The following is a 12,817-nucleotide window of genomic DNA, read 5'->3' as shown; positions in this document are numbered from 1 at the left end:
ATACATCAGCTTCGCAGATTGATATATTGGCAAATCGTGCGAGAAATACTCACGTATTATAAATTTAACTCAGGAAGTTATTGTTAATAACAAATACTCGTTCGTGTTTAATATCTAAATAAACCACTGCCGAGAAGTGATAGTATCCGTTAAAATCGCATTATAAGACTGGAAACGTACAAATTAAGTGTCGATCTTAGTTTGGATACAGTTATTTTTTAGGTCGGTAGTATTTTTAACATTTTTTTTAATGTTTTTATATTCATTTATATTTTAAACTGTAATGCTATGAGTTATTTATTAAAAACTGAAATTTGATTATTTGACGAATTAGTGTCATAATTTTCTCTGTATCATTTCAATTTTCATATTTTTCTTTTCAGTGTGTACGTTTACTTTTTATAATCTACACTTTTAGAATGATTATTCTATATATTCAAAACAAATGAACTAACGAAAACATTCAGTACTTTAACCACTTTATTAATGTAATAATATACTCAAAATTATAATTGGTCGTTTCTTAGCAATGATCACCAAAAGTAGTGATGAAAATTTAAATGTTCATTTAATTTTTTTGCACAATGTATTAAGGACTCTAAATTGTCTATTCAAATTATTTTGCACAAAACGGGCATCAACAAAAAATTCAACTAACTGGTAGTAGATCCTTTTACGAGCTCTGGTAATATTTGTGTTTCTTGATGGCTGAATTTTTTAACCTATTAAAAGATCATAAAAATTCTTAAAAATCCAGACGTCGATGAATTCTCCGTTATGTCTGCTTTCTTCTCGTATTTTAGAATTGTTTGTATTAATTTAATACGCGAATATAAACAGTACGACATGCTTCGAACGCTTCTATCAAACTACTGCCGATTTGATTATGGCCAGACTCATAGCGCGCGCACCATGAACAACGACGCTTCTATTAGATATTGCCATGGTGTATATGAGTTATACATATTTTTGTTAGCTTCTTCACTGTGTATTACCGGTCAAATGTACATTGTATATACATATTATGAAAGCAAAGGAACCCTCATGTTTGCTCGGCGATGGGGCGTTTCTAATATATTGTACTCCATCGCCATAAAGGCGCACAAGGCAGTGGGTACTTGAAAAACTTTCCCTCTTATTGATACGAGAATAGTCTATCGATTCCAGAAATTTAATTGATAACTTAACTAGTGTTGCATGGTATAGTGACTTGAGGCAAATTGCTGGAACTTCCTGTATCATCGTGATTTAAATTTTTTTTTTTGAGAAATTTGAAAATTTTGAAAAATCTTTGCAACAACGGAGTCCAAATAAATGAAAACAAGTTTGAACTTCTTGTTAAAATCTCTGTAAAATATTTGATAATTTGATATGCATATGACTAATGATCATTTTTGAACGCAGTTTTTTAAACTTTTTTAAAAACTCCGAAACCGCAGGACCCACCTTCCCAAGAGCAATTCAAATAGTACGCTCCGTTCACCCGAAAACTGTTATTTTCTGCACTTTTTGCTCTGTATCTCCGAAACGCAGGATTTAGGATGAGCGGCCTTTACCAAAAACAAATCAGCGCATTTTCCCGTCAATACGAATCGAATGTGTTTTGAATCATTCAAATCAGTTGATTCGAAATTTTCCAAGTCGTGGACCAAAAACTGTATCCGAGCATACATACATACATACATATGTATATCCATTTTTTCTATGGTATGCCAAAATGACCCACAGAAGGCTTTGAAACGTTATGATATGCAAATACGGGAAGTTAATAATGTTTATTTGTAAATTATAATTGTGCACTGCTTTAGTAATGCAATCGTGGTAGAATTTTATAATATTAAAGAATATACTGGTGAACAACTACGAATAAATCAATTACAATTTTTTAGACGACATTTATTCTCAAATCTCAAGATTTTAAGAATATTTTGAGGCTATACCTATTTAAAATAAGTATTTGAAAGTAGCAATTTATCTCAAGGCAAGTTGTAGGAACTTAAAGATATGTGTAAATAATCGACTTAATCAATAAGAATTCAGATTTAGCTATTTTGTTAACATTTTTAACTTCCCGTAGGGCAAGTTATAGTAATCGCAAAAAAATCGAAAATGAAATTTTTTATATATCTTTACGTTTCAAAACATTCTGAACATTTCGGCATACCTTAAAAAAAATTGATGTGTGTGTGTGTATGTGTATATATGTGTGTGCGGATACAAATTTTCGTCGACGATTTCGGGAACACGAATGAAGCAATTTGAATAATTCAAAAAACATTCGATTCGTATTGATAAGGAGACGTGCTGATTAGTTTTTGACGGAGGCAGGTCTAGCCGTTCCGAAGATACGGGGCAAAAAGTGCCAAAGATGGTAACTCAGGTTTAAGGGAACGGAGCGTCCGATTTTAATAATTCAAAAAACATTTTACTTGTATTGACAAGATGAAGAATTCAGATCAAATTTTCATTAAGGCAGGTCTAGCGGTTTCGGAGATCTAAAGGAAAAAGTAAAAAAAAATCATTTGGCGTTTAAACATGATCATTAAGCATATGCACATCAAATTATCAGATATTTTATAGAGATTTTAACAATAAGTATAAATTGTTTGCATTTCTATGGGTTCCGTACCAATGTTTATCCGTTAGCCGCCGACGCGGCGCTTACGCGCTTTTACATATCGTCTCTATGCAGTTGAAGCAGTACGATTGCTTTGAAAAAAAGTTCAGAATTTCCAAAATATTTCAGAATTCCAAAATAAAGAAATTTTCAAAAAAAAGTAATTTTTTGTCAAATTTATAGTTTCTCAAAAATCTAATTTCTTCGAAGTAATTTTTTTTCAAAAATGTTAATCGTTTTTAAAAAAAATAATAATGTTTGGTACGAGAAGTTCCAGCAATTTGCCTTAAGGCACGATGCCATGAGCACTACTAGTCTCCTGTTTATTTCAAAAATAGTTGTTGCTTTTTATCAGAAACTATTCTTACTTGCAATATTTTATTGAATTTAATACGTTTTATTAGGTTAATAAGTATATAATATATGCTTATGTTAACCAGATAAGTAAAAGTTTTAATTTTGCAAAATATATTTTTGATCCGACGTCTTACGAGCGCACTTACCTAGTCATTGACGAATATACTCGTCATGGTTCGATTCGAACGACACAAAACTGTGCATTGTTCAATGAGCGCGACATAGTTAACTGGTTAATGAAGAGATTAAGCAACTTTATTTTTGTACTTGAAAATATATTTGTAATAGTGTCAAATAGATCTCTAAATGCCAATTAGGGTAAAAGATTGTTTTATAAATAGGTAGAATTTTTCTACTACTTTCTGGCTGTCATTTGCATATCGCTTTAACATATAGCAATAAGTATGTGAGTTTTTATATAAAATGTGACCCAAATAAAATATTATATTTATCTGATATTTTCTCACCCTTAATATTTAAGCTGCACTACCAGCTATAACGCGCTTAATAGAATGTGTATTTTGATCTTACATATGTGTTTTCACTATCATTGTGACCTTGCGGAAAATCCAAGCTTAATCTGAAATGCTATGATTTATGCCTGAATTTACTATCCGCTCAATCTCTATATTTTATGAGAATATTTAATACGGTGTTATTTTAGTTCATGTGTAGTATCATATGAAAGTGTGAAACAAAATAACACTTGGAATGGACAACCCGCAAAATTCATGTGGGAATTTTGATGTGATATGATGGAATAATGTACAAAACCAAATACTTCACAAAGAAAAGATTTCTTACTCGTCAGTAGATGATGAAAGGCGTACTCATATACAATCCAACATAAAACCAACCGGCTGTCAATACGATTTAATTCAAAATTATTCCGTGATATGATGATGACAACATGTTAAAAAGTTGCTGCTAGAATTTTAGCTTATTGATCTATCTTTCGTAGATCATTTCAATAATATTATTATTTTACGAACTCATTGTTAACTCAAAATATTGAATAGTGCGTAGAAAACTGAATAGGTCAAATTTGAGTAGAAATCGTAAATGAAAATCATTGTCGTATACCGAATGATGTAATATCATTGTATCATTGTTCCATAAAATTTCTTGGAAATTCACAGAATTCTGTAATGGAAATCAAGTAAAATGTCATTTCGAAATATTTTTTATTGGAAGGTGCTCTATTCGAAGTCTTAATTAAGTTTTTGTCACAGTTGTTCATATTCCGTTGAAGAAAAATATATCGATTTTAGTATTGAATATTATAGTGAATATTGTTATTGCCTATTATTAGATATATTAAAATGTAGTACACGTGCTCTGTATTAAAATTATACATTGATGAATATATTGGTTTATAGCATCATTGGTTGTTGCATGGATGTGCAATTGGAAACTGCAATCTATCTGGAGGCTAGCCAAAGTATTTGCACGTTACTAAGTTATTTTTGCATAACAACACTTTTTTAATTTGTACGAACTAAAAAAAAAACTAGTGGTGCATGGCATGATGTCTTAAGGCAAATTGCTGGAACTTTCCGTACCGTAACAAAATGTTCGAGGAATACTGTAACATTGTCTAATATTTATTTATAAGAATTATATAAACTGAACTGCGAAGTTAAAATTATTTATTTAAAGTATTTAAGTGAGCGCTAGAACTTTAGCCAGAATCAAAATTAAAATCTGAATTATTTTCGAAACACAAAAAAATGTTTTTTTTAAAAAAAAAGAAATATTTTTTTTCCAAAAGCAACTATTTTCTCAAAACAAGCAGAAAGTTTTTTGAATCATTCAAATCAGATGCTTAGTTCTTACAAAAACTGCAATTTTTTGCACAATTAGCTCGGTATCTCCATAACGGCTGGACCTGCCTTTGCCAAAAACTAATAATCACTTTTCCCCATCATTACGAACTGAATGTTTCTTAGATCATTCAGATCGGATCTGCTTTACCCTAGTTCTGCATTCTTTTGATATTTTTATTTTACTTTCCTTCAGTGACATTGTTCTGAAAGCACTTTTTTCTTTATTGTTTGATACAGTTTTATCTCATATACTTTATTTATGCTAAATTACTACGCAAAAATAATTTTGATTGCATTGTGAGCTCATTTATAAGGCCACATTTGGCAAAAGAAAGTTTGCGTGTATGTATGTATGTAAGCAGATTATTGGCCTTTTGTCGATGTTTTCTGAAAAGCAATGTTCAAATTTCAAAAATTTAAAACCATTTGATTTAAATCGATATGGACTAGCTTTTGTCAGTTTTGCACGACGATCGGCCAAGACGTTTTTTTATTTAAGTACAGGTGTAAAATTTTTCGTTCACATTTAGTCGACAATTCTGAATCGATTTTAAAAAATCAAAAACTGTTCGAAAGATATTGGTTCGCAATCGCGTTTATTAGTTCTTGATCATGATCGGCGTTTATTAGTTCTTGATCAAGAAATTTTGTAGTCCGAAATAATATACTAAAATATTATAGGCCTACAGTAAGCGGTTGAATTATAAAAATGCATCACAGTTTATAATTTTACCGTGCGCTTGAGCGATTCGAATCAGAATCTGTGCCGTAACTATGAACATTCGGTGTTTTGTAGATAGGCTATTGATTACAGTTGACGTCCACACTTAAATAAAATACATTTTTAGAATCCCTAACGGATGAAACGAAATGTATTAAACAAATTAGTTTAATGTGTACAATTACAGATATTATAAGTATGTGTGAAAGACATTCATTGAAAATCGTATTAAATATTTTTAAGTGAAATGTTATTTTCGAAATAAACAGTTGAAAATTTTGTTGTTGATTATGTATTCGTTTCGGGAAATTCATGCAACTTGCCTTAAGGCAAAATGCCACTTTCAAATAGTTTTTTACCTTGATGGTGAGTTTTCTCATATTTATCAGTAAGGATGTGAAGTTAGCTAATGGATCCAGTACCTTAGCAAACACGAACTTTGAGCAAAATCTAATTCGTCAATTTACCCATAATCAATATATTAGCATTTTCGATTTTTTGTTGTTTTGCAATGTAAGTATGGATTACATTGTCCTCTAAGTGAATATCCAAGTATTGATTTACTAACAAAAACAATCATCCGATGAGCTATCAAAACAAATTAATAAATTGAATGGGAAACACGCGGTTTATATTTTTGCGGAGGATTAAGTTTGCACTTCTCAAGAGTTTTTAAATTACATATCTCACAATGATCAGTGTTGTATTATGAATTCTCGACCACATTATGTCTTTGTTTTTTATAAACATTTGTATGAAAACCTGACAACTTCGTTCTTTTATAATTTGTATCTCAATCGAATTATTATGTAGCACATATACGAATGGAGACAATAGAATATTATATAACAGCGTTTTTTAGAATATTTTTTTAATACTTTAATAATTTTATAATAATTGTTACGTTTACATGTATTGTATTCATTTATACGTTACAGTATTTATATTTCTTTCTCTGTATGTTCATTTCTAGAGTAGGTTTTTAACAAAACTTTCTCGAAAAAATTACACAGCTTTATGAGCATATAGGTTTATGAATTGGACACATACACAAAAATAAAATATTGGTAATTACTATAATAGTATAAAAATGAAGTAATAGAAGATATCAAAGAAATTACAATAAATATTATAGTATTAATTGAAGCTTAAAATAAACTAAAAAGTAAACTTAGGTATATTAGAGTTGACTCGTAATATTATATACATCAAATATTAAAGTGAATTAAAGTCTTTCCATAATGGTATTTTAATTAGTGTTGCCAAAGTATTGATTCTGCATTTTGTTGAATACTTGCAGTTTTATCGTATTATAAATGATATTTTATTTAATTTATTTTTAATAAATTTATTCTTTGCGAATCTTTTGAAAACTATAGATATTTATTTTATTTCATCACGTATTTGTATGCTACAACGTGCGTTCTCTTTGAGCGATAATGATCTAAATTACTAATCAGGTAACGCAATTTCTTTTCATGTTAATTATATTTTACAAATAATTTTATCTTCAATAATTTTGTATAAACAAGTGTTATCTTATAATCATCTAATTCTAGTTAAAACAATGCATTTTAATCTAATAATGCAATGCAATAAATTTACACATATTATTAATGTATTCATATAAAGTTTTAATTACACTCCTTAATTATAATATAAAATTTATTTTTTGAAATTAATATTTTAAATGTGTAGTATTTAATGGCACTAACCATAAAGTAGATTTTATGATAGTTTTTATTAAACTGATTTTTGTACTTTTCGTGATACATGAAATCATTAGAGCAAATAATTATCCAATCAAAGTTGTTTATTGTTATATGGATTAAATCGATAATCCGTTTTTTATATCCCAAGTTTCAAGGCTTTTTGATCATTTTGACATTCCTCACGATTAGAAAAAATTGATATATATTTGAATGTAACGTTTCGAAAACGAGGATCAACCGATTTCAATAAAACATTTAGTTCGTAATTACGATGTGATCAAGAAGTTGGAATGGCTGGTGTATATATACAGGGAAAGAAGTGAAAAATATATTTCATAAAACAATTTCAAATACGAAAAAAAACAAGTTAAAAAAAATCAAAATTCATCAAAAAAAAAATTTGTTAAAGAAAATATATAGGGTTGATTTTTTTTAAACACAACAAAATTTAAAAGAAAGGTAAAGTATTAATAGATACCTTGTGACCTTTTGATTATTTTAGTTGTAATTGTTATAAAAAAATTGTTTATAAAAATACAAAAAGGAATTTCTTGATATTAGAATTATATCCTTATATTTTTAATATTAGAATATTATCCTTATTTTGTAGTTTTGTAATGAATTATATTATTAACATTTATTAGTTACATTTGCTAAGGATATTAGAATATTACTATGTAGATACTTCATTAATAGTATCTACTAAGTAGTAGTACGTTATTATAACAACGTACTACTACTAAGTAGTACATAGTTATAGTATCTACTATATGTAGTAGTTCGTTATTATAATGACGTACTACTACTTAATAGGTATTATCAATAATGTACCTTCTGAGCAAGGAATTTTTTAATATTCTAATATGCTTAGCATAGTATACTTCTAGAGAGGTACGTATCTACTAGGTACTTTATTAAAGAAGTTACCAGTACCAATCATTGTCTGATCATTTTTAGTTAAACAGAATATTTGTGACTTTTTAAGTTTATATATTTGATAAATACTTTATAGCTGCAAAAATTTACTAGTAGTTTGTCTGTATATTTCAAATGGTTCAATTTTATATTTTATCGAACGGTTCAGAATTTTGAATGATGATCTCAAGTTCATTTTATTTAATTTGATTCAGAATTTTAATCAAAATTTATACAACATTTATTTAGATATGGAATCTTTTACCTATTGCGTTAAGGCATAATGCGCAAAATCTTTTATATAAGTAGAATTATTCAATAAACAATTAATGAAAATCTTTACTTAAAAATCTGACTTGGCCTCAAGTTAAGTGTGTTAAATAGGTCTAGGTTCAAACGCTTTGTACATTATCAGCATGATAATTCAATTGCACATCTACATTGAAGGGAAATATTTTACTAAAATTAATTACACTTAATTTACTATTAAAAATTTATATTGTTTCCTAGTTTATGTTTATGGCTTGTTGTCTTAAGAACCTATTCATTATTATTATTTAATTCAACCAATTATATTCTACCAGAATAATAAGCCAATTTTACTTCATACAATTACAAGCAGATAGTAATTAGCAGATACAAATTAATTGTTATCCCACTTTTTTATATTGTTAATATTCTTTGAAGCACAGATTCTATAAAAAAGATTTGCCTTTTGATAAACGACTCTAATTTGCATTGCCTGGATATTTAATCAATTTATTAATATTTGAACGGTCATTCAAATTTAAAGTACAATTTACAACTTTTTCATCTAAATTTTATGTACATTATTGTCTCCACTTATTACTTCCAAGTATTTTTCTGTTATTTTATTTTAATACTTATTCCTGTGTCGATATTGAGTGTTTTGCTGTATGATTTAATACTCTTATAATTAATTTTCAATATTCTATTTATAGTCTGCTATCAGCCGTATATTCTGATATTTCTAATAAATCATTTGTTATAAAATTACATGAAAAACATGGCAAAGCTGGGTTGTTATTTTTGATGAACTAATTTATATAGTGCGATACATTCTGTTATTGATCTTTTCCGCCCTTAATTATCATCAAAGGAAAAATACGCTCAAGGTGTGCAAAAATAATTATGACGAAACAACCTTGTTTTCATTTCATTCGTTTATTATTCAAACTGAACTTTATCTCTATTCACAAAGTATTATTTTGTCACATGATATTATGTTAATATCATCTCATAACAATCAATAATCTGACAGATGGCTATATTCCCATGCATATTTTTCTTTATTTCTGAATAATAAAATAAAAATATGTGCTTTACAGTAGCGTTATTTTAATTGAAATGTTACGCATATTATTTCAGAGATTTTGCGTTTTTCTAACATCAAAAATATAAGTGATAAGTCTTCGGGCATTCACTTCTGTTTAGAAAAATCTAGTATGTAAAAATTAAATATGGTGCACTCAACAATATGCTAATTTTTTCACTAATTATTTTGGTTTTCATAGTTGTAGTAGGGATATGAGGTCTTTCATAATTCACTCTCAAGACATGATATATTGAAAATTATCATTGGATATATCTTTTTTTAAATGTAGGTTTCCTGCGCTATACTTTTCTTTTTCTAAATGTGTATATATTAAATCACAGCCACGTGATTTAATTAAAGTTACTTTTGATTAATTTAGTTCCTTGAATAATTCGAATTAGTTTATCAGGATGTGTAAATTTACACATATACAAATACTAGGTGTATTAGGTGCCATAAATTCTTTTTATTAGATAAAACGTTTCTAAATAAATAACACGGTGTCCGTAATATCAAATTGTGACACATTTCTTTTTATTGATGGCTTTTAGTCACTGCTTTTCATCAAGTACTTCTGTTATTAACAGATAACAAATTGATTAGGATATGTTATTCGGTTAGCTTACATGAATGATATCGGCAGAAGCCGTAAGCGAATTCTGAATTGGTAGGTAATTGTTGAGTAGAGTGCTATAATTGTTAGCACTTTTATCAATTACACTGCCAATTTCAGTAGTTAACAAATTTATAACTTGACAGTTATATTATTGAATATTTTAAATTTATTTAAATAAATTAGAAGGTAATAGTATGGACATAAAACCATTTGCTTTTTTAACTTCCCTTAGGGTAGGTTATTGTAATCGTCCAAGAATTGAAATTGAAATTTATTGCATATCTTTACGTTTTAGATGTTTCTGAACATTTTGGCATACCTTCGAAAAAATGGATATGTGTGTGTATGTGTAGATACAATTTTTCTTCGACGATTTTGGGCGTAAGCAACAATCGATTTGAATTTCCTTTTAGATTTTTTTTAACTGTCACTATAACTTACCCTATGAGAAGTTAAAAATTGGTCTACTTTCAAAATCAAATTTCAAAATTTTCATGATCAAATGAGAGGATCGTGGCACTATAGGGTTATCCTTCTCTTATCTATCATACATCCCTTCACAATAAACATTTCAGGTGTAACTTTTGTAAACATACATTTTGAAACCAAAAATGCAAATATTTTAGAAAGCAAATTTAAAACAAGTGGTGTGAATGGCATCGTGCCTTATGGCAAATTGCTGGTACTGCCCGTATCGTAACGAAATGTTCGAGGAATATTAAATGTTTTCAAATATTCTATTATAAATAAGTACTATAATATTCTCTAATAAGAATTCTAAGAATTATATAAACTGAATTGCAAATTTGAAAATATTTGTTTAAAGTATATTAGAATTTAAGTCAGAATTACAATTAAAATCAGAATTATTTTCGATATACAAAAAAAAATATTTAAAAAAAAATAATTTTTTTTTGCAAAAGCAATTATTTTGTTGAAACAAGTAGAAAGTTCTCTGAATCATTCAAATCGGACGCTCAAAAACTGCCATTTTTTGCACATTTAGCTCTGTATTTCCGAAACCGGTGGACCTGCCTTTGCCAAAATCTAATCACCACTTCTCCCCGTCATTACGAATTGAATGTTTTTTGGATCATTCCAATGCGATGCTCCGATCTCTCAAAAACTCGATTTCTATTTTCTGCATTCTTTGCTCCGTATCTCTGAAACGGCTGGACCTGCCTTTGCCAAAAACTAATCAGCAACTAATCTCCCTATCAATAGGAATCGATTTTTTTTTAAACCATTAAAATCGGTTGATCCGTGCGCCCGAAAACGTGGATGAAAAATTGTATCCATTCATACATACACACACACATCCATTTTTTCTGAGGTATGCCAAAATGTTCAGAAACCTTCAAAACGTGAAGAAATGTAAATTATTTCAATTTCGATTTTTGGACGATTACAATAACTTACCCTACGGGAAGTTAATATAAATATATTGACCTCTTCTTCAGTAATTGCTAGGAAACAATAAATAGGCCATTCATATTCCATGAATGCATTTTTACTTGTGATAATGTTTCGTCACGCTGATGTTTTCGTAATTATGTGCTTGCGTTGGGATTTGATAAGGATTCTGCGTACAGTTCATAGGGAGTAAACATTATGTCAATTCATACGTATTTTGATTCATATATATGAACGCGTCAAGTGTCCAGATACGATTTGCGTATTTTTTGTATGAATGGGCGTTGAATTTTTTTTCAGAAGTTTAGGCAATATGGCATTTTATAATGTCGTCAATGATTTCGATTCGAAACTGCAGCGTTTTGATAAATCATTCCAGATAAATATTGATGGCGATAAAAAGAAACAAACAATAATTTAACAGCATGATTTTTTATATTACATGTTTGCCTGTAATTGAGCAATTATTCATATATTAGTGAAAAAACACATTTGTTGCGTTTTATTTTATTATATCGAGTTTTATATACTTAATGAAAATGCCTTAACTTATTTGCTGAATATTGTTTTATTTATATAAATTCATTCTGTGATAATATGCATAGTACTTCCAATCAATTAATGACAATTATAAGAGGTAACCAGTAAATGTTGTAAATGTTTGCATTTTACCTTAATAAATATGTTATTATAGTTTCTACTCAATTAAAAAACTTGGTTTCTGGTCCATAACTGAATGCTCACTGAAACTTTGTTGCAATCAATCCATACATTTTTGTAGATTATTGATTTGATTAATGCTAGCATTCAAAATCTAAAATATTGTGCAAGTTTACATCTTCCCTTTCTATCGACATCATCACTATGATCATGTTTGGATGCGTGGGGAAGTCATCACTTTCTAGACAAGAACACATATTGTTAGTGACAGTATATTATTAGCGGCACCCGTAAGCATTGACATTTAATTGTAGTCTAACAAATAAGCGCAAAACAGCACGTGTTAGGTGCCAGATGAATGTATTGCATTTCTGATATGTTGACCTCGTCATATTATAAGTCGTGTTCTTGGTCGATTAATAACAGAACAATTGGTGTAATGGATTATTCCTTACGGTAAATTGCTGGAACTTCCCATATCTTGGTTGACCTCTTAAGACGCATTGTATATTTTTTAAAGAAAAAAAAACTTTTAAAAAATTTAGTTTTATTTGGTCTAGCTTTTAACGAACGAGCGCATTTTCTAAAACTTTCTTCAGTAGGTCGAATGATTTTTAGGAAATTAAGTGCTTCATTTCCAGAGC

General features: G+C 28.7%; 1 pseudogene; it reads left to right on the top strand.

The window, feature by feature from the left end:
• LOC113388061 overlaps nt 1-12,817 on the top strand; it is a 48,000-nt pseudogene that overhangs the window by 21,817 nt on the left and 13,366 nt on the right.

Source organism: Ctenocephalides felis, unplaced genomic scaffold (genome assembly GCF_003426905.1).
Source record: "Ctenocephalides felis isolate EL2017-DRISC unplaced genomic scaffold, ASM342690v1 CF-g0.4_SCAFFOLD_03572, whole genome shotgun sequence".
Taxonomy (NCBI): domain Eukaryota; kingdom Metazoa; phylum Arthropoda; class Insecta; order Siphonaptera; family Pulicidae; genus Ctenocephalides; species Ctenocephalides felis.
This window is presented reverse-complemented; position numbering and strand designations above follow the sequence as displayed.